Below are 23,605 nucleotides of genomic sequence, written 5' to 3'. Positions count from 1 at the left end.
AGCAGCCAAGCCATTGTTGAGCACTTAGTATGTACCAGACACTGTCCTAAGTGCTTAATGTGTATGAGCTAATGTAACTCTCACAGTAGCCCTACGAGGTAGGTACGTTCCTACATTTTATAGACGAGACTGAGGCACAGAGAGGCATCCCCAGTATTACATAGCTAGTAGCTGTGGCACAGCCAGGGTCCAAAACCTGTGCTCTTAACCACTGAAGTATATATATATATATATATATATATATATATATATATGTACTGCAGCATGCCCCATGTGTATACCAATTGTATATATGCAGAAAGGTTGGTGTCCATATGAACTATAATACATGTGAAATTATTTTAATTCATCTTACATTCTTTTTTAAATGTGTTCACTTACTATAACCTAAAGAACAAACTTTAGTAAATGATGAAAAATAAACTCTACCAATCAGATGAGAGAATTATGCTGAAAATGAATGTCAAGTAAATGCATCAAAGAAATGAGTAATAATTTTAAATACAGAGCAAATAGAACCTAATAGGTTATAATTTAAATCTTTCTCTGTGAAAGTGTTGAAATTATTTCTTCTGTTGCTGGACATTTAGATAATTCCAGTTTTTTACTTTATGAACAATGCTGCAGGGAAACTTAAATAAAGATTGAAATACAATAAAATATTAAGCAAAACCACAAAATTTATTTAATTGGGTCAAATCCAGAATCTATTGAATAGTTTTATAGACATTTCTTGCCTGCCTTTATGAAAATGCCAAGCACGATACTATGATTAATTGGAGAATGAAATTATAAGTTTATTCATATGCAAATATTTATTATCTTCTGTGTGCCTGACACTGAGCTAAGTACTGAAATATAAAATGAACATGACCTGGTTTGGCTTTGGAGCTCACAGTCTAGAAAACTCTTACATTATGTAGCAAAATAAAAAGTTCTCTTTTTATGTATAAAAAGAACAAGAAGCTCAGAGAAAAAAAGCAATTAAGTCTGACATGGGAGATTGAGGAAAGATTAATGGAAGGATTTGTAAGGACTTAAGATTCTGATAGGCATAGGAAAGGGAGAAGACATAAAGACATCTAAGGACATGGTATGTTCAGGAAATGACAAGAAGTCTAGTATGGCTCAGAGAGTTACCCAGTTGCTAGGGAGGAGCAGTTCCTTTTAATGACAAGCTCTGGAATTTGATGTGCTGGGCCCTCACCTAGACTCTATGAAAAGGTATGTATAAGACGTGGCCCCTGTTATTAACAGGACTAACAATATATTAAACCACAACAAATATGTACATCAGAATGTAACAACCAAGTGCTCAATTTCGTGGTGCAATCAAAGTTCAATCAATTGGAGATCTAGGGAAGACTGACGTGTTACAGGGGAGTCCAGGAGGCTTTGTCAAAGTGGGGGAATAATGTGGGCCAGGCAAGATGAGTAGATTTGGTTAAGTAAGTGGAAGAGTGTAGGAGGACAGCAGTAATGAAACCAGCAAGGACTCATTGGCCCTCTTTTGCATCCAGCTCTGTATTAAGTGGGAAAAGGCAGGGCTTCTCCTTCAAAGAAAGGAGGCATGAGCCAGGTAAGGCTGGATGGAATGAGGATGATGGAGCTGGAAATGGAGCTGGGAACCAGATTGCTGAAAGTCTTGATTTGGTGCAATTGTGAATCGTTGTCTATTTGATATATAATAACTGGAATGGCTCTTAATATCCCTGGTTCCTTTCTGACCCTTGATGAAATTACATCATTACATTGATGAATTCATTGTACATCAATGAATCAGAGAGATTCATTACATTGTAAAGAATGACAAAGATCATCTCCACAGGAGACTGCTATCATGGACTAAGCTTGGTTTGTTTTTATGACGAAGGAGAGCAGTATAGGCAATAAGCCAGTTATTTATTTCATTGTGTTTGGACAGGTATTTTTTACATTTAAGTCAAAGATTCAACATTTTTCTCTGATTCAGTTTACAACTCTTTATCATCTATACCATCACCTTTTTGTTACATGTAACATTTCAGATATGTAAAAAAGATTTGATAATTTCAAGCAATTCAGCTGAGGAACAGAATATTTAAGTTTTATTTTTGTTGGGAGACATTTTTATAAATTTATATGATTTCCTATACATCAAAAAATGTGACAAAAATTCAGAGCTGGTGTTTAACTGTGCTTCATTTATTTTTCTTGAGAGTAGGAAAAGAGCTCCTTTTTGTTGTAATAATTGCCGGGTCGCCAAGGGGAGCCTCAGCCCTTGAAGAGATCCACTTGCTAGTGACTTGGCAGTGTCAAACAAATGTTCAGCTTTTATTCTGACACTTCTTGAAGAATTTGATTGAAACTATATATGTCCAGATAACACTCAGCAAAGTGCCCTTCTTGCATTTGTTTCAAGATATATTTGGAAACAAGAGAGATGACCTTGGATGCAGCTGCTTTTCCAATTTAGGACTTCTCTCCGGGTCTACTGAAAAATATTCCCCAACATTGAAAATTCAACAAATGGAAAAACATTTTAGTTACTATATGCCATAAGTCCTATGACGGAGGATTTTTTTCCCCCAGCAATATGTTCTGCCTCTGAAAGAATGATATATTTAGACCATAAACTCTATATTAGCTTTCTAACCATCTACTTCAAAATATATTTAGGAACACATTTTCTTTTCATCAGAGTGCCTTTTTGTAATCTAAATTGAGCTGTCCTGGCTTTTAAAAATATTTTAGCATCTAAGAAATAAAAAATAATGAGCATTTAACCCTTCGCCTTTGCTTTCTGGCATTCAAATTTTGTTTTGAAGCCAGGGTTCATTGTAGCTTGATGTAAGATCTAAAAGAAGACTTTGAAGGCTCTGCATCCCTTCTAAGGTTATTGCCACCTGTCCAGATGACAATAGAAGTCCCACTAGTCTAACCTTAAGCCTGAAAGCCAAGGTTAGCTTCCACTTGTATCTGCATTTAGCCCACAGAGATGGCTGGCTTTAATTGTCATTAAAGTGATGTTCTTTCAGTTACCATTTTGCATATTTTGGAGGTTTAAGCAATTCCATTTTAATTTGTTGTCACAGTCACAGGACAAGACTTAGGTAGCCTTTTTGATTAAATGACTTTGCTTTAAAGCAAATAAATAAGAATTATAGTCTGATCATTGTCCTACATGGCATGTTACCAGGATAGTAACATTTTCTTTTTCATATGGTTTGCTAAGAAGTTATAGTCAATTGGAGCATTTATAGAGATGACTTTGTTGTTAGCAACAGTCTCCAGCACACGCAGTACATTAATTCCCAATAATCTGTGTTACACACATGCACATGCACACATGCACATGTAGAAATAGAAAAACACACCATACTATAATACTTAAAAGGATAGCTAGTTCTTGAGGATTCCTTATTCCTTAGTATTATGTCAACTGTTAGCCATAAACATGAGTGATTTTGAACTGTCATCAGATTTTAAAGCTTTTACCACTTAAGATACTCTTAAAGATGATCCATCCCATCAGATAACAAATTTAAAATTTTTAATTGTTATAATAAATTATTGCACCAGCATTACTTTGCAGTTCTGTAATTCAAAAATGGCTGGCTTTTATTTTTAATCTGATGTTTACTCCTTTACAAAACAGATTTTGCATGGGCATAGCTATCCTGTGTACATTTTCATTATTTTATTGATGTTGAACTAGAGCTGCAGTCACCACATTGCCCTAATTAAGTAAATAAGAGCTGTATCTAAGCTAATTGATTTACAGGATAAGCAAGAAAGTTTGCTGTTCCTGGTGCCAGAGACTCCTCCAACTGTACAACTGTGCTTTTAAAGATACAAAAAAGGAAAATAAGATGATATAGTCTACAAAATGTTCCTAAGATCTGTAGTGCTCGAGGAAGATTTTAATGAAGGAAGAGTCTCAGAGAAAAGATAATGTTAAGTAATACAGAGATTAAATGTGAGTTTTGCTGAATGTTTTCATAAAACATTATCTTTCAAATGTATGTTTTCTCACCCTTTTAAATACATATACAAAACTTTGAGCCAAAGAGAATATTCCTGCATGGTTTGTGATTATTAAGTTGGTCACTATGTTGCAAGAGTGCACTTCTATCAAGCTTTCCTTATATTCTCAGATACTCTTAACCAAATTGAGTGTTATTCATGTTCAGTTAGTTAGTGTGCTTGAGAATTAGTATCTCTCTGTCAGGCTTCCTAAGACAAGAGAGATTTCTGGCAACTACAAAGTAAATGTATTTCTCTAAACCCTTTTTATTTGCATCTTCCATAAAAGGAATCATATCCAGCTGTCTGCAGATTTATTTAGAATCTGGTTTATACAAATATTTGTATTACCATCAAATCAAGGTTTTGTTCTTTTTTTTTTCCTTATCATGCCCAAATATCTTACCTTGAGCTTTTTGTTACAAAACCCAGATGTGTTTGTTTAATGAAGGCAGATCTAGTGTGTTCCTAAAACTCATTTTAGCATCTTCCTTTCTTGCTATCTGGCCTCTCCGCCCTTTGTTCTCATATTTTTTTCTCCATGTTTATGTGTATTGTTACCTTACTCAGACCTTTGATTGTATCTCACACACACATTCTCTTGCCACTAGCAAATTCACTTTTGGAGCATCTTCCAAAAACATTTTTTTTTATTGAGGTAAAATTGGTATATAACATTATATATATAAGTTTCAGGTGTACAACATTATAATTCAACATCTGTATTCAAAGTAATGATCATACAAGTCTTTGAAAATACTAAAAAACATTGAATGTGTAAGTGGTCTAAAAACTACTTTAAATGATGAGTTATGTAGTATATGAATTATGTCCCAAAAAGGCTGTTAAAAATAAAAATACATACTCAATGTAACAAAATTCAAATAATCAAAGAATATTAGTTTTAAAATAATGAAAATTTTTACATTAGTGATATGTATATCAAAAGTTATCAAGCTGTATACAAAGATTTGTGCATTTTATTGTATGTACCTCAATAAAAAATTAAACATTACTCTTCAAATAAATTTTTTAAAAATAAAAAGCCCCAGCCTACCTCAGTCATCTCACTTATCAAGAGATATTTCCACAGTTAGGTTTTAATTGTATACACAAGCATATACATGTTTTTGCAGCCCTTAAAAATTGTATACAAAAGGAGTTATATCCACTATTCTGCAACTTGCTTTCTGCGCAAAACAGTAAGTTTTAATCATATGTACATGTAGAGTTATTCTTAACAGTTGCAGAATATTTCACTTTATGAATCTAGTACAATTAAAAAATTCCTTTTCGAACATCCTTCTACATTTATCTTTGTACCCTTATGCAAGTCCCTCTATAAGAAAAACTCCTAAAAGTGGAACTGTTGGGTTCAGAAGTATGTGCATTTAAAATTTTGATAGATATGCCATATTGCCCTCCAAAAAGATGGGGACAATTTGTAATCGTATCAGCTGTGTATAATAGCTAAAGCCTAGTTTGCCGTCCCCTTGCCTATACTAGGTATACTAACTTTATAATATCTTAATGTGATAGCTTTAGAGAATTATTTTACTTAGTATTTTTTTAAATTATGAGTGAGGTTTATTTTTTTATGGCCTGTTAACTTAAATTGCTTATGTAATATTTTTTCTAATTGAAAAGTCCATAATGTTAATTGTGTAAATTTTGAGTAATGCAGAAATCACTTAAATTGCCTGTAATTCCATCACCCAGAGATTATCACCATTTACAATTTTACTTCTAGTCTTCTACAAAATTTATCTTGTGATTGTTTTAAACAAATAATAAAGGTTGGTAAAGGAGCTTATTTTTGTATTTAAAATACACAGTTTACAAAATGAGGTTATAATTCAGTTACTTAGAATATTGCATTGAGCTTTTTTAATCAAGGTGCTATATAAATATTCAGTGGACTGAGTTCCCTCTGCCAAGCTTTTGGGATCAGCTAGTGGAAAAATCATTAGCATTCTTTCCCTGACACTGTGGTGTCACTACCAGGGCTCAAAGTGGATGAGATTTCCTAGGAGCCGATAGGTCTCTTAGTGAAGGAAATGGAGCTCTATGAATTCTTAATCGTATGGAAGATAGAGGAATCCAGTACCTTAAAAAGCAAACACATACATTTGTGTGTGTGTGTATAACTATTCTCTCTCTCCTCTCTGTCTCTTTCTCACACAAACACACATACACATATAAAACAGGAACCACGATAGGAACATGCAGAAAATGTGGTGGACATGTGGGGAACAGTAAATACCATTAGTATCAGCCATTCAAAGATAACAAGCCTGTATGGTAATCATGTTTCCTCACCTGATGATGCTTTTGGTCTGTAAGAGCATGGAATGCAGGATTGGTTTCTCTTCACAGCTGTATTCCCAGTTCCTACTTGGCACAGAGGCAACTTAATCAATAAATACTTATTAAATGAATAATAAATGAATGAAAGTGAAAGACTGTGACCTTCAATAAATCACTTAATTGCTTTGGACCTCAGTTTCTTCCCCTGACAGCTTCAAAGAATTACTGAAAGGATCAAGAGGGTAATGTATAAAGGTGGTAGGTAAGACTGGGGAACCTCTCCAAGCTGATTGTCTCCTCATTATTATTATTATTTTTGTTATCAGTAATCTACAATTACATGCAGAACGTTATGTTTACTAGGCTCTCCCCTTCACCAAGTTCCTCATTATTTTTACAGAGCTAGACACAATTGCCGTTCAGGCCCTAGTCAAGAAAGCCCTACTGTAGCAACTGCCCAAATATCAGCATCTTGGTTAACAGATAGCAAATAAAGTAAATATAATGCAGCTTCATAATTAGAAACAATCACCAGTATGTCCCAGAGACTTTGACACCTTAACCACTGCTTCATTCTCAGTATTCAAGAGTATCTTATATAAGTCTAATACTAGAACACTGTCAGGCTTAGGATAAAGTTTATAGAAAATGGATATGCCTTTAATACACCTAGAAATGCATCTGTATGATTATTACTTAAAGCAGAGATGATAACTCAGGAAAGCACATGGTATATGTATGGAATAGTTAGTAGCTATTCTCAGAGTTGAACTGTTATTCATGACTGGAATGAACATCTGTCCTTTGTAGCTTGTATCAAATTGTCAGAGACAATTCCAAGCATTTGGAGTTAATAGAATTAATTTTTTTTACTCTATGAAAGATTTTATATATTGCTCAAGATAGATTCTATGACCTAACTTTGCTGAAAGAGGAAGTTAGGGTATTGTACAACCAGTTAAAATAAGAATATACACTTGGAAATATAATCAGCATCAGCTCATGGACTGTAGGGAAGATACTTTACCTAGTGGCCCAGGCCCCAAAATTCCAATTTATTTAGAAATAAGTTTTTATGAAAACTTCATATAAGTAGATATATTTCTCAGTCAAGTTCTCTTTAATGAAATACCATAAAAATAACAGACCAGCACATAAACTTTCCTTTTTTTCTATTGTAACCAAAATCATTGCATAATCAGGCAGGAACCATTAAGTAGAAATAGTCACAAAATTAAACCAAGTCATCTGTTTTCAGGAGTAGAAAGTAAAGATAAACACAACCAGCAAGTTTCTTTATCAAATTTGAAAATTCTATCCATGTCAGTTACACTTTAATAGCAGAATAAAAATTGAATTTTTATTAAAACTTTTAACTCAACACTGTCCTTTAAAAAAATTTTTTTTAATTCATGTGAAAAACATAACCTAAAATTTACCATCTTAACCATCTTTAAGTGTGCATTCCAATGGCATGTTGTTCAATAGATCTCCAGTTTTCATCGTGCAAAACTGAAACTCCATACAATACCCATTAAACAACTCCCTATTTCCCTACCCCCCCTGGGTAACCACCATCATACTCTGTCTATAGATTTGACTATTCTAGGTTCCTCATATAAGTGGAATCATGCAGTATTTATCTTTTTGTGTCTGGCTTATTTCAGTTAGCATAATGTCCTCAAGGTTCATCCACGCTGTAGCATGTGACAGGATTTCCTTAGTTTTTAAGGCTGAACACTGTCCTTTTTAATGTCATTTTTATTGTTACAGTCTATTCTACTCTTAAACATCTTTGCAGGTGTTGTCTATTTTAATGTCCCAGAGCATGACCAAATACAGAAAGAGAAGCAAGTTGAAATGCAATGCACATTTAATGTTCCAAATTCTCTTGTCAAGAAACCAAAACAATTATAAAGTGATTGATTATGAAGTTATAAAGTGATTAACAATATACAACTTAGCATGAGAAAAACTATTTGATGCTAAAATTAGCAGTCAGGCCTTAAAGACCTTTAACAAAACCATTTTATTGAAGGATTTTTAGGTTTGTTTTTCTAGAAATGTATTTGATCTATTACAACATTTTTTGGAGTGCATTCTAATATTTTTCTGTGGCTGGGTTATTTTTTTCCTTTGAGCCTGCAGTCATTCTTCTGATGGTAAATAACAGTTCTCTAATCTGTGATAGCAATGGCTTCATGCTCCACAAGTCATTAAAAGAATGCAATTATTAGGTCACATGATCTAACAAAAAAGCTTTGTTTTTTTTAAAAAAACTTAATTCATTTTCCAGTCTTTCTACCTTAATATTTTTTCTTCCTTTTTTAAAATTTTGATATTGTTAATGTACTATTACTTGAACATTACGGTTACTAGACTCCCGCCATTATCAAGTACCCCCCACATGTTCCATTACACTCACTGTCCACCAACATAGTAAGATGCTATAGAATCATTACTTGTCTTCTCTGTATATACTGCCTTTCCCATGTCCCCCCGCCCCGCCACTGCATTATGTGTGCTAATTGTAATGCCCCTTTTCCCCCTTATCCCTTCCTTCCACACCCATCCTCCTCAGTCCCTTTCCCTTTGGTAACTGTTAGTCCATTCTTGGGTTCTGTAGGTCTGCTGCTGTTTTGTTCCTTCAGTTTTTGCTTTGTTCTTATACTCCACAGATGAGTGAAATCATTTGGTACTTGTCTTTCTCCTCCTGGCTTATTTCACTGAGCATAATACCCTCTAGCTCCATTCATGTTGTTGCAAATGGTAGGATTTGTTTTCTTCTTATGGATGAATAATATTCCATTGTGTATATGTACCACATCTTCTTTATCCATTCATCTACTGATGGACATTTAGGTTGCTTCCATTTCTTGGCTATTGTAAATAGTGCTGCAATTAACATAGGGGTGCATATGTCTTTTTCAAACTGGGTTCCTGCATTCTTAGGGTAAATTCCTAGAAGTGGAATTCCTGGGTCAAATGGTATGTCTATTTTGAGCTTTTTGAGGAACCTCCATACTGCTTACCACAATGGTTGAACTAATTTACATTCCCACCGGCAGTGTAAGAGGGTTCCCCTTTCTCTACAACCTCACCAACATGTGTTGTTGTTTGTCTTTTGGATGGTGGCGATCCTTACTGGTGTGAGTGATATCTCATTGTGATTTTAATTTACATTTCTCTGATGACTAGCGATGTGGAGCATCTTTTCATGTGTCTATTGGCCATCTGAATTTCTTCTTTGGAGAAGTGTCTGTTCAGCTCCTCTGCCCATTTTTTAATTGGCTTATTTGCTTTTTGTTTGTTGAGGTGCATGAGCTCTTTATATATTTTGAATGTCAACCCTTTATCAGATCTGTCATTTATGAATATATTCTCCCATACTGTAGGATACCTTTTTGTTCTATTGATGGTGTCCTTTGCTGTACAGAAGCTTTTCAGCTTGATATAGTCCCACTTGTTCATTTTTGCTTTTGTTTCCCTTGCCCAGGGAGATAGGTTCATGAAGAAGTCACTCATGTTTATGTCCAAGAGATTTTTGCCTATGTTTTTTCTAGGAGTTTTGTGGTTTCATGACTTACATTCAGGTCTTTGATCCATTTTGAGTTTACTTTTGTGTATGGGGTTAGACAATGATCCAGTTTCATTCTCTTACATGTAGCTGTCCAGTTTTGCCAGCACCATCTGTTGAAGAGACTGTCATTTCCCCCATTGTATGTCCATGGCTCCTTTATCATATATTAATTGACCATATATGTTTGGGTTAATGTCTAGAGTCTCTATTCTGTTCCACTGGTCTGTGGGTCTATTCTTGTGCCAGTACCAAATTGTCTTGATTACTGTGGCTTTGTAGTAGAGCTTGAAGTTGGGGATTGAGATCCCCCCCGCCACTTTATTCTTCCTTCTCAGAAATTGCTTTGGCTATTCAGGGTCTTTGGTGTTTCCATATGAATTTTTGAACTATTTGTTCCAGGTTGTTGAAGAATGTTGGTATTTTGATAGGGATTGCATTGAATCTGTAGATTGCTTTAGGCAGGGTGGCCATTTTGACAATATTAATTCTACCCAAGAGCATGGGATGAATTTCCATTTATTAGTGTCCTCTTTAATTTCTCTTAAGAGTGTCTTGTAGTTTTCAGGGTATAGGTCTTTCACTTCCTTGATTAGGTTTATTCCTAGGTATTTTATTCTTGATGCAATTGTGAATGGAATTGTTTTCCTGATTTCTCTTTCTGCTAGTTCATCATTAGTGTATAGGAGTGCAATAGATTTCTGTGTATTAATTTTGTATCCTGCAACTTTGCTGAATTCAGATACTAGATCTAGTAGTTTTGAAGTGGATTCTTTAGGGTTTTTTATGTCCATTATCATGTCATCTGCAAAGAGGGGCAGTTTGACTTCTTCCTTTCCAATCTGGATGCCTTTTAGTTCTTTGTGTTGTCTGAATGCTGTGGCTAGGACCTCCAGTACTATGTTGAATAAAAGTGAGGAGAGTGGGCATCCTTGTCCTGTTTCCGATCATAAAGGAAAAGCTTTCAACTTCTCACTGTTATGTATAATGTTGGCTGTGGGTTTGTCCTATATGGCCTTTATTATGTTGAGATACTTGCCCTCTATACCCATTTTGTTGAGAGTTTTTATCATGAATGGATGTTGAATTTTGTCGAATGCTTTTTCAGCATCTATGGAGATGATCATGTGGTTTTTGTCCTTTTTGTTGATGTAGTGGATGATGTTGATGGTTTTATGAATGTTGTAGCATCCTTGCATCCCTGGGATGAATCCTGCTTGATCATGATGGATGATCTTTTTGATGTATTTTTAATTCGGTTTGCTAATATTTTGTTGAGTATTTTTGCATCTATGTTCATCAGGGATATTGGTCTGTAATTTTCTTTTTTTGTGGTGTCTTTGCCTGGTTTTGGTATTAGAGTGATGTTGTAGAATGAGTTTGGGAGTATTCCCTCCTCTTCTACTTTTTGGGAAACTTTAAGGAGAATGGGTATTAGGTCTTCACTAAATGTTTGATAAAATTCAGCAGTGAAACCATCTCATCCAGGGGTTTTGTTCTGGGTTAGTTTTTTTATTACCAATTCAATTTCTTTGCTGGTAATTGGTCTATTCAGATTTTCTGTTTCTTCCGGGGTCAGCCTTGAAAGGTTGTATTTTTCTAGAATGTTGTCCATTTCTTCCAGGTCATCCAGTTTGTTAGCATATAAATTTTCATAGTATTCTCTCATAATTCTTTGTATTTCTGTGGTGTCTGTAGTGATTTTTCCTTTCTCGGTTCTGATTCTGTTTATATGTGTAGACTCTCTTTTTTTCTTGATAAGTCTGGCTAGGGGTTTATCTCTTTTGTTTATTTTCTTGAAGAACCAGCTCCTGCTTTCATTGATTCTTTCTATTGTTTATTCTTCTCAATTTTATTTATTTATGCTTTAATCTTTATTAGTCCCTCATTCTACTGACTTTGGGCCTCATTTGTTCTTCCTTTTCTAGTTTCATTAATTGTGAGTTTAGACTCTTCATTTAGGATTGTTCTTCTTTCCTGAGGTATGCCGGTATTGCAATATATTTCCCTCTTGGCACAGCCTTTGCTGCGTCCCACAGATTTTCTGTTGTTGAATTATTGTTGTCATTTGTCTCTATGTATTGCTTGATATATGGATATATTGCTTGATCTCTATTTTTATTTGGTCATTGATCCATTGATTATTTAGGAGCATGTTATTAAGCTTCCATGTATTTGTGAGCTTTTTTGTTTTATTTGTGTAATTTATTTCTAGTTTCATACCTTTGGGATGTGAGAAGCTTGTTGGTATAATTTCAATCTTTTTGAATTTACTGAGACTCTTTTTGTGGCCTAGTATATGATCTATTCTTGAAAATGTTCCATGTGCACTTGAGAAGAATGTGTATCCTGTTGCTTTTGGATGGAGTGTTCTGTAGATGTCCGTTAGGTCCATCTGTTCTAATACGTTGTTCAGTGCCTCTGTCTCTTTACTTAATTTCTGTTTGGTTGATCTGTCCTTTGGAGTGAGTGGTGTGTTGAAGTCTCCTAAAATGAATGCTTTGCATTCTATTTGTCCCTTTAATTCTGTTAGTATTTGTTTCACGTAAGTAGGTAATCCTGTGTTGGGTGCATAGATATTTATAGTGGTTAAATCCTCCTGTTGGAGTGACCCCTTTATCATTATGTAATGTCCTTCTTTGTCTCTTGTTACTTTCTTTGTTTTGAAGTCTATTTGGTCTGATACAAGTACTGCAACTCCTGGTTTTTTCTGACTATTAGTTGCATGAAATATCTTTTTCCATGTCTTTACTTTCAGTCTGTGTATGTCTTTGGGTTTGAAGTGAGTCTCTGGTAGGCAGCATATAGATGGGTCTTGTTTTTTAATCCACTCAGTGACTCTTTGTCTTTTGATTGGTCCTTTCAGACCGTTTACATTTAGGGTGATTAACAATAAGTATGTACTTATTGCCATTGCAGGCTTTAGATTCGTGGTTACCAAAGGTTCAAGGGTAATTCCCTTAGTATCTAACAGTCTAATTTAACTCACTTCATATGCAATTACAAACACAACCTAAAGGTTCTTTTTTTCCCCTCCTTTTTCTTCATTCTTTGTATGTTATGAATCATATTCTGTACTCTTTGTCTATCCCTTGGTTAACATCTATTTAGCCTTAGGAATACTTCCATCTATAGGAGTTCCTCCAAAATGCACTGTAGAGGTGGTTTGTGGGAGGTAAATTCTCTCAGCTTTTGCTTATCTGAAAATTGTTTAATCCCTCCTTCAAATTTAAATGATAACCTTGCCGGGTAGAGTACTTTTGGTTCAAGGCCCTTCTGCTTCATTGCATTAAATATATCATGCCACTCCCTTCTGGCCTGTAAGGTTTCTGTTGAGAAGTCTGATGATAGCTTGATGGGTTTTCCTTTCTATGTGATCTTTTTTCTCTCTCTAGCTGCTTTTAAATGTCTGTCTTTATCCTTGATCTTTGCCATTTTAATTATTATATGTCTTGATGTTGTCTTTCTTGGGTCCCTTGTGTTGGAAGATCTGTGCACCTCCATGGCTTGAGAGACTATCTCCTTCCCCAGATTGGGGAAGTTTCTGGCAATTACCTCCTCAATGACACTTTCCCTTTTTCTCTCTCTTCTTCTGGTACCCCTATAATGCGAATATTGTCCCATTTAGATAGGTCACACAGTTCTCTCAATATTGTTTCATTCTTAGAGATCCTTTTTTCTCTCTGTGCCTCAGCTTCTCTGTATTCCTCTTCTCTAATTTCTATTCCATTTACCATCTCTTCTACTACATCTAATCTGCTTTTAAATCCCTCCATTGTATGTTTCATTTCAGATACGGAATTTCTTACTAATTGAATCTCTGACTTAAATTTGATCCCAAGTTCTTGAATATTTTTCTGTACCTCCATAAGCATGTTTTTTATTTTTATTTTGAACTCTCTTTCAGGAAGATTGGTGAGTTCTGTTTCATTTGGCCCTTTTTCTGGGGTTTGTGAGATTTTGGTCTGAACCATGTTCTTTTGATGTTTCATATTTCTGTGTAGTGCCCACTAGTGCCCAGAAGCTCAAGTCTCTGGGGCCACTCAGCCCCTAGAGTGACTCCTACCTTAATTTTTTAACAGCTTTATTGAAATATAATTCACACATCATACAATTCACCCATTTAAAAATGCAATGTTTTTAGTATCTCTCCAGAGTTGTGCGACCATCATCACATTAACTTTGAGAACATTTCACCACCTGCAGAGGAAATCCTGTACCCATTAGCAATCAGTCTCCATTCTCCCCGAGTCCTCCAAGCTTTAGGCAACTGCTAATCTACGTTCTATCTCTGTGAATTTGCCTATTCAGAAATTTCATATGACTGGAACCATATATATGTGGTCTTTTCTGTCTCGCTTCTTTCCCTTCCACAATGTTTTTAAGTTTCCTCCATGTTGTAGTATGTATCATTACTTCATTCCTTTGTTTTTTTAATTGTGGAAAAACACACATAACATAAAAGTTACCTTCTTAACCATTTTTAAATGTCTGTCTCCTATTTTAAGTACATTCACATTATTATGTATCCAATCTCTAGAATGCTCTTCAACTTGTAAAACTAAACTCTCTTTCTCTTAAACAACAATCCCCCATTCTCCATTTCCTCCAGCCCCTGACAACCACCACTCTACTTTTCTGTGAATCTGACTCATCTAGGGACCTCACGTAAGTGGAATCAGATGGTATTTGTCCTTTTGTTTGTTTCATTTGGTATAATAGCCTCAACTGGCTTGACATGACAAGCTTATGTATCATTCATGTAGCACGTGTCAGAATTTCCTTCCTATCTCATTCCGTTTTCTGACTGCTTAATATTCCATTGTATGGATATCCTACATTTGGTTTATCCATTCAACAGTTGACAGACATGAGTTTTTTCCACTTTTTAGTTATTATGAATAATGCTACTGTGAACTATCATATAAAGTTTTTGTGTAGACATGTCTTCAGATTGTTCTGCATTCTGGAGATCTATTGCACAACAATGTGAATATAGTTGACACTATTAAACTATACACTTAAAGATGGTTTATATGGTAAATTTTATACATGTGTAGACATGTTTCAAGTCTTTGTATAGACATATACCTTGGAGTAGAATTACTGAGTGATGACAGCAACTCTATGTTTAATTTTTTGTAGAACTGCAAAACTTTTTCACAGCAACTGCACAATTTTACATTCCCACCAGAAAAATATGAAGGTTCTAATTTCTCCACATCCACACCAAAGATGTTGGAGAAAAGATGTTGTTATTGCCCATCTTTTTTATTATAGCCAATTTAGTAAGTGTGAGTGTGTGAAGTAGTATCACACTGTGGTTTTGTTTTCCCTGATGGCTAATTTTCATGTATTGGCCACTTAACATATCTTCTTTAGAGAAATGTCTATTCAGATCTTTTGTCTTTTTTAATTGGGTTATTGATCTTTTTATTGAGTTGTAAGAGTTCTTTATATATTATGAATATACATCCCTTATTACACACATGATTTACAAATATTTTCTATTCTCTGGGTTACCTCTTCACTTTTTTTGATAGTGTCCTTTGAAGCACAAAGGTTTTTAATTTCAGTGAGTCCCAATTTATTTTCTTATTTTGATGCTTGTACTTTGGTATATCTAAAAAGTCTTTGCCTAACCAAAGGGCACAAAGATTTGCTCCTGTTTTCTTCTAAGAGTTTTTAGTCATTTAACTACTATATTTAGGTCTATGATCCATTCTCAGTTAATTTTTGTGTATGATGTAAGAAAGAGATCCAATTTCATCTTTTGCATGTGTATATCCATTTGTCCCAGCACATTTGTTGAAAGACTATTTTCTCCCCATTAAATTCTCTTAACACCCTTGTTGAAAAGCAATTGACCATAATTGGGAAAATTTATTTCTGGACTTTCAATCCTATTCAATTTATCCATCTATATATGTCCTTATACCAGTACCACATTGTCTTGGCTACCATGGGTTTCACGTATGTTTTAAAATCAAGAAGTTGGAGTCTTCTAGCTTTGCTCTTCTTTTTCAAGATTGTTTCAGTCATTCTGGGTCCCATGCATTTCCATATAAGTTTTAATATGTCTGTCAATTTCTGCAGAATGATAGGGATTGTATTGAATCTGCAGCAATCAGTTTGAGTAGTATTGCCACTTGATGATATTAAGTCTTCCAATCCATCAATATGGGGTGTCTTTCCATTTGTTTAGATCTTTCATTGCTTTCAACAAGTTTTATAGTTCAAGACTTGAACTTAATAAATTTCATTATAACATCTTTATTCCTATAAATGCAATTGTTTTCTTAATTTCATTTTTAGATTGTTCATTGCTGATGAACATAAGAAATTGTTTTTTGTATATTGATCTTGTACCCTGAAACCTTGCTTAATTCATTTATTAATCCTAATAGTATTTTAATGAATTCCTTTGAATTTTTTATGTATAAGACCATGTCCTCTATAAATAGAAGTGGTTTTACTTCTTTCTTTCCCATATGGATGGCTTTTACTTCTTTTTCTTGCCTAACTGCCCTGGCTAGAACTTCCAGACAATGTTGAATAGAATTAACGAGGGTGGACATCCATGTCTTTTTCCTAATCTTAGGGAGAAAGCATTCAGTCTTTCACCATTAACTATGATCTTAGTTGTGGGTTTTTAGTAAATGCCTTTTATCAGATTTATCAGATTAAGAAAGTCCCCACATATTCCCTTTTATTCCTTTTATTATAAAAAAAAGTGTTGGGTTTTGTCCAATACTTATTCTGCATCTGTTGACAAGAGCACATGGGTTTTTCTTTCACTCTATTATTATGATGTATATATTCATTGACTTTTTTTTTCTCTTTTATTTTTTATTTAAAAATTTTTTTAAATTAAGGATCATTTATATACACTCTTATGAAGGTTTCACACATTCATTGACTTTTAAATATTAAACCTATTCCACCCCTGGCATAAATCCCACTTGGTTATGGTGTATAATTATTTTTATATCTTGCTAAATTCGATTTGCTAATATTTTGTTGAAGATTTTTTGCTTCAGTATTCATAAGAGATATTGGTCTGTAGTTTTCTTGTGATGTGTTTATCTGGTTTCCTAACTTACTTTTGATCCTTGCTGTTCCTTTTAAACATTTGTTTCATGGATAAATGATTATATTTTTGAATTGTTCATTCAACTGTTTTTATTGAATACCTGTTCTGTGTCAGACAGTATTTTAGGCACTGGGGATCCCTTTTACAAAAGACCAAGTCTTCTGCTCTTAGGGAGCTTATGTTTTAGTGGGATAAAACACTAAAAAACTAAATAAGTTTTTAAAAATCTCAGAGTAATACCACATAGTAATAAATTATTCATGCCCACTTTAGAGGAGATATGCAGAGAAAGTTTCTCTGAAGATGTGTCATTTAATCCAACATATAAATAAGAAAGAGCCAGCCATGGATGGATGTGTGGGATGAGCCTTCCAGACAGAGTATACTGCTAGTGTGGAGGCTGCACAGTAGGAAGAAGCTCTGTGTATTTGAGAAGATGGCCATTGTGGCTAGGATGGAGTCAGGGAGGAAGATACAAGACAAGGTGGGAGAAATACACAGAGTCAGGATATGAAATGTTTTGAAGCTGGGGTAAAGAGATTTTATCTTACTCTAAAAAACCAAGAAGACTTTAGAAACTTTTAAGCAAGGAAGGAAGTGATGTGGTCAGATTTGAATTTTAAAAGATCATTAACTACTGGCTAGAAAGAGGATTATAGGGATTGTGGAATGATAGTAGGGAGGTTAGTTGACGAAGCTATGGCAGTAGCCAGATGAGAGATGACAATTAATTAAACTAGAACATCAGTAAACATGGAGGAAAGTGGACAGACCTGGGATATATTTTGGAAGTAGAGTCAATAAGATTTTTTGCAGGTAGGGGGTCAGGGAAAGCAGTATAGGGATGACCCTCAGATGATTGACATGTACTGAGAGGAAAGAAACACAGAAGCAGATTTAGGTAGTAGGCCACATGAGTTCTCCTTTGTCCGTGCTAAGCTTGAGGAGCCATTTGGACATACAAGGGGAGCTAATTTAGGAATTTGGTGTTCCAAGGAGAGGTTGAGACTGGAGATAAAGATAAAGATTTGAGAATCAACAACACATAGGTCTCACGATCCCTTTCCATCCACTCCTCCCTCCCTCTATGGACTCTCAGGCTTCCCCAGTGGGCTTTCTCAAGTTATCTCCTTACAGTTTCACATGTTTGCCCATGTTGTCATTCCCTGGAACTTCCTCTGTTATGGAACCACCTACACCAAGGTTAAAACTTTTACCCCTGAACCTTTCAATTATTCCTTTTCATTTAAATATTAAAATATGCAGTTATCCAGGGGAACCAAAAGGGATGAGTAGGTTTGGGGAGGGAACTTTGGAAACAGGCATTTGTGAAGCTGGATCAGATATTGATCAGCCCAGAAATCATTGCTAAGTGGAGCCTGAGATGAAAGAGCAATGAGGAGTCAATATGGCACAAAGGAGAGTTTATATATACTGCTCTCCACCTTGGCATTTTCAGCTCCTCCAGTTCACAAGGATTTTGGGTACTTTTGGGGGGGCTCTAAGAGTTTGAGAGAGAAAGAAATATGTGACAAAGGAAGAATCATCCCAGGAAAACAAATAACTTGCTGTGATCATCACTTTGCAGAGTCAGAGTAGAAGTGTTGCAGACCTAGGACAGTGGTGATGGTGGCACAACAGTGTGAATGTACTTAATGCCACAGAGCTTACACTTCAAGATGATTAAAATGGTCAATTATGTTACTCATGTTTTACCACAATTGTAAGAATATTTTGCAGATCTAGACACCAGATCCCAAGGCTTGGAATGTTTCTGTCTAACCCTCAAGATACCTCTTTTACTGTTATCAAGGGATTTTAAGACACTTCACTGGTAATCAGAAGCTCTTATAGGAAGACTGGAAAGCAGCTGCAGACCCCTAAGGTGTTTTTACTCCCAAGTATGTATGTACGATGCCACAGTGGCTGGAACATTGACCAGGAGACTGAGTCTCTGTCCTCATCTGCACAATGCTGTATAAATACTGCCAAGTTCTTGTTGTGTAGGGGTTCTCCTTTTTGTCAGTATCCTGCAGGCCACCCACCATTTGTTGATCCACATGCCTGAGTGTAATCAGAGGATAGTTGAGAAAGGTATTGTCTCCTTGGGTTATTCATGGTGGGAGAGCCCAGTTGTTGTGTGTAAGACCCAAGGATGGGGAGAAGTCAGCCCAGCAATTGAAAGTGTACAGTTGAACTTTGGAAGGTCAAATTGGAAGCTGCCTGAGCTACACAACTTTTATGATATGCCTTCATTCAGTGGCAGGCCTTATTTTTGGATTTCTCAGAAGTTAATCTCATAAAGAGCCTCGAGGAGCTCTCTCACACCTGGTCCTCCACCCTGGGCCCCTGTCTTCCTTTCCTACTTCTCCTAGCCAGTAAAACTCCCTTCCTGTCCTGTCCTGCCTATGTGCATGTATCTAGCATGAGAGAGGAGGATGGGTTATTAGGGGGCATGGGTTATTAGGACTACTTTAAGGTTGAGGGACAGTCAACCAAACCCAAACTGAGTCCACTGATAGCTCAGACTTTATAAAGCACTAATCAGCCCTTCCAAGTGGTGTGTCCAGCCTTCCTTTCATCTTACCCTGGCATCTTTGGACCCCCTGGTGTTGTTTAGGCACCTTCCTCCATTCGGATTTTAGGAGTATTGGCTTTACCTTGGTCAGTTGCCACTTCCAACCTGCTGCCTGACATGACACAGGGTCCACATTGTGTCCCTGCCCCACTGAGCCCTTAGGACAGGCACCTAACAGTATCAGCTTAATTCTGACATCCACCTTTACAGACAACAACATTAGGAGTCTGTTGCACTTTTAAAATACTTAAACCAAGTCACTGCATTCTCTTTGTGGCATAAAGAAAAGAGAGTGGCATCTTCTCATGGTGTTTGAGAGTCACAAAACGTGGTGGCAAGAAATGAGGGCGGCTCTGCAAAGGCCCCCATGTGTGAACAGGCCTAGAAATGGGACCACATGCAGAGCTAAGCATTCGTGCAGAGCCACGGGTATTGTTTGTTCTGGCCCGAAGCCTCGCAGCTATTCAGTATAAGCCAGCTCGATTCCTTCTCGGTGAGTTTGGGGCATCTATTAGCTTTGCTCCTAAAGTTTGATTTGAGGCTTTCTCAGAAGAACAGAACAGGGAAGGAGAGGAGGAGGAATGAAAGACAAAGAAACTAGAAAAAAGATTTGCATTGATTCTCAAAAAAAAATGAAAGCTCTTCCTGAGTGTATATATGCACGGTAACATGCAAACACCAAACACCTTGATCTGGCAGTTGTCTGGCATCCCTGATTACCTTCCAAACACACACACACACACACACACACACACACACACACACACACACACGCCAAACGCACCAGGCAATTCAAAGCTCTGGTCTGGAAAATCTTTCCCCTGGGGCGTCAGTAGCTTGCCCTGTGATGACAGGTTTAATGGGTTTATATCTCTGCATTCCACTAAGACCACCTACCCAGGGGCCGCACCCTACTGACTGGTTACACTGGGCCCGGGACTGAGCGAAAGAGCACCACCAGCACAGTGTGCCAGCCTCAGAGACAGGAGAGCTGTGCTCTGCTTCAGGCCACTCATGCTGAATTGCTGTGTGACAGTGTCCGTGTTGTTTGCCCTCTCTGTAATTCAGTTTTGTAATTCCCAATTACAAAATGGGACTAATGGTTCTCATCTCCTAGAACTGTCAACTGTCACGAGACAGAGTAAATTATTGTGCTTATGCTTCTAGGAAGCAAAGACCTGGGGAAATCTTTCTCTGCCCCCTCTTTTTGTTATGATAGAGTTTCCTAGGCTCTCTTATGCAAGCCCTTAAGTAATGTAATCAGAGAAGTCTGGAAAAAAGCAAACCTGCTCACAAAAGAAGAGAGTTTGAAGTCTCTCAAGTCTTTCCTTCCAGACATAAGTCCAAGAGATTCTCCCGCAGTTTCTGGCCAGCAACCTGGAATAGGGCATAGAGGTAATTTATGTTTCTTTCTTCCAGCTTCCCTTTCTGGTCTGATCACTCTTTAAGTGACACTGGTTGGGGTGGGGCCACAGGCTATGGGAAAAAACAAAGTCCTGGCTGCTCAAATCTGCCTATCAGATAATACGTCAGTCAGCCTGCCTTGTCAGCGGGTAAAAAAAAAAAGCAACCATTTTATTGATTTGTGTTTGATTGTTTGCTTAAAGGAAACCATGATATATGACAGCAAATCAGCCCAGCTGATTCAGTGCCCTCCAATGGTCTGCTCATCCACGGTAAAATGCATCAGGAAGGAAACACCTGGGTTTCCCAGTCATCTGCCTGTGCAGTTCTACAGTACAGAGTGCCCAAGAACTAACTGTAGGCTTCTTGTCCTTACAAAAGATTCTCAGGGTCTCAGTTGCCATATTAGTGTCTTATTGTCACTGTAAAAAATTACCACAAACTTAAAACAACAGAAATGCATTTTCTTACATTGCTGGAGGTCAGAAATCTTACGAGGCTAAAATCAAAGGCTCTATTCCTCCAGGAACCTGCAGGAGAGCATCCGACTCCCCGCCTTGCCCAGCTTCTGGAGGTGCCCACATTCTCGGCTCGCGGGCCCTTCATCACTCCAGCCTTCATTTGTGTCATCACATTCCTAACTCTGACCTCCTGCAGTCCTTGAACTAGGACCCTTGTAGTCAAGTTGGACCCCAGCCCTCTCCTTTCTTGGGCTTCTAAGGACTTCTCAGGAATCAGAGTTCCAGTCATTGTCTGGGCTGGGAGCCAGTGGGGAAGCACATGGATTAGTGTCTTTGGAACCTCCCTGAGGACGGGAGGCAGCCCCACATTACACGCCTCCTTTACTGGTGTTGATGACCATGGAAAGAACTAAGAGTCCAGGAATAAAAAAAAAGAGGGACCTAATACATCTGGTTATAAGAAACTAGGTTAATAAGGGTGAAAGCCCACAACTGGGGGACATAAAAGCAGCCTAGTTGACAACATTCTCCACCCCAAATTTCAGAATCACTTCACCAAAGAACCACCATGCTTTCTATCTTTTAATGCCTTTTTTTTTAGTTTGGGTTATTTTTTATTGTTTGAAGGTTGCCTTGCAACCCATTTGCCTGGAGGGTTTAAACAATATAGGGTTTCTTTGCTGAGCAGCAACAGTAGCCAAGAGAGATGGAATATAAACTTTTAAGTCTATTTTCTCAGAGTTGATACATCAGCAATGGCTTTAAACAGAATGGCTCATGCCCCCTGGCTTGCCTTTCCCTGGGGGAGGGGAAAGGGTGGCTGGTGGAGAACATTATGTGTTCTCTTATCTTTCATGCTAGTAGAAGGGGATAAGCACCAGAATAGGAAAACAAAATATCTGGCTATTAATATACCCTAAGTCCTCTAGCACATGGATTGGATTTGTTTATTTGTGAAAGAGAAGGATGCTTCTCTCTGACCGTGGGCTCCCCTGCCAGCTGGAGGGGAACTGTCAGGCATAGTGCCTTCCATAAGGTGAAGGGGATAGGGAACCAGGACCTGACACTTCCTATATAAAAGAGAAAATCCTCAGACTTTTCTCAAGAAAAGTTGCTTTTCTGGCTGAACCTGCCTCAAGCCCTAGCAGCGTCATTCAGAGAAACAAGAAATTAAAGGGAGAAAATGCAGGAGGATTTACCACAAAGAGCTGGAGAGTGCCCCCACCTCCCCACCAGACCTACGCACCCATCACCCTCCCTGGGTCCAATCCTGGGAACCAGAGGACTGGAGAACTTGCCAGCAGTTCCTCAGGACAGCCACATAGTTGGCAGGCAGAAACAGGAGCGTTTCCCTCCCCAGAGGACAAGCCCTGCAAAGAGGAAGGCAGCCCTGCCAGCTCAGACTCAGGGCTGCTGTCCTTTTGATTTGTTCCCTTGGACCCCTTGGTGGCTTGGTGGAGTAGATAGAGTTTTCCAGAGGGGTAGACGGTTAGTTAATGATAAGCCTTCTAGATGGGAAAAAGTCGGAAGGAGAACGATTTCTTTGGGGCCAGGAGCATGCACACCCCGGGGAGCCCGCTCCTGCGGTGTCTTGAATAAGGTTCAGAATGCCCTTTGACTGCCTGAAGAGGTCTCTGCTTGCCACCCACCAGGGTCAAAACTTCTCAAGCCCCCAAGAACATTCTGATTAGCCAGGCTTCCCAGGTGCACACTGAGAGGGGAGAGCAGCATCGGCACGGCCCGCCCTCTCCAGGAGCAAACAGGGACAAAGGTCGGTGTACTTACGGCGGCCCGCCTTCCTGCCAGGCCAGATGCCCCAGCATTGTCCCAGCGTTGTCCCAGGTTGTCCCAGCGTTGCTACATGATGCAGGAATCTGTCATCTCTGTGCCTGCTGGGTCACCCATTACCCCAGATCCAATTCCTGGGCAGGGAAGGAAGCTTAGGGGACCTGAGTAGAGGCAAAGGCTTTGGCATTCATTTTAAAAAAGAAATGCTGTCGTGTCTTTACCTGTTCAGCTGGGAGCCAAACATGTTTGTTATGCATGTGATGACACCACTGTGGAAGTATGTGTGAGAGGAAAGAATTTGTAAGTTAGCTCCCCTGCCTGTCTGGAAAAGAGGGGCTCTCTGTGCAAACCATGGCTCTTCAGACATGCTTAGAATTTGAATAAACTTTCTT

General features: G+C 37.5%; 1 long non-coding RNA gene across 3 annotated transcripts; it reads right to left on the bottom strand.

Annotated features, from left to right (window-relative positions):
- Positions 1 to 758: 758 nt before the first annotated feature.
- LOC130680702 (uncharacterized) lies at positions 759 to 23,495 on the bottom strand. 3 transcript variants are annotated; one of them, XR_008993758.1, is made up of 4 exons: positions 23,211 to 23,495; positions 20,847 to 20,937; positions 6,325 to 6,396; positions 759 to 2,473 (listed from the first exon to the last, which is right to left on the bottom strand). It is a non-coding gene; the product is annotated as an uncharacterized LOC130680702 (long non-coding RNA). The 3 variants fall into 3 exon arrangements; XR_008993759.1 differs by having other exon boundaries at positions 759 to 2,470; XR_008993757.1 differs by having other exon boundaries at positions 759 to 6,396; positions 23,211 to 23,490.
- Positions 23,496 to 23,605: the final 110 nt, after the last annotated feature.

This window comes from Manis pentadactyla, chromosome 14, assembly GCF_030020395.1.
Source record: "Manis pentadactyla isolate mManPen7 chromosome 14, mManPen7.hap1, whole genome shotgun sequence".
Classification (NCBI taxonomy): domain Eukaryota; kingdom Metazoa; phylum Chordata; class Mammalia; order Pholidota; family Manidae; genus Manis; species Manis pentadactyla.
This window is presented reverse-complemented; position numbering and strand designations above follow the sequence as displayed.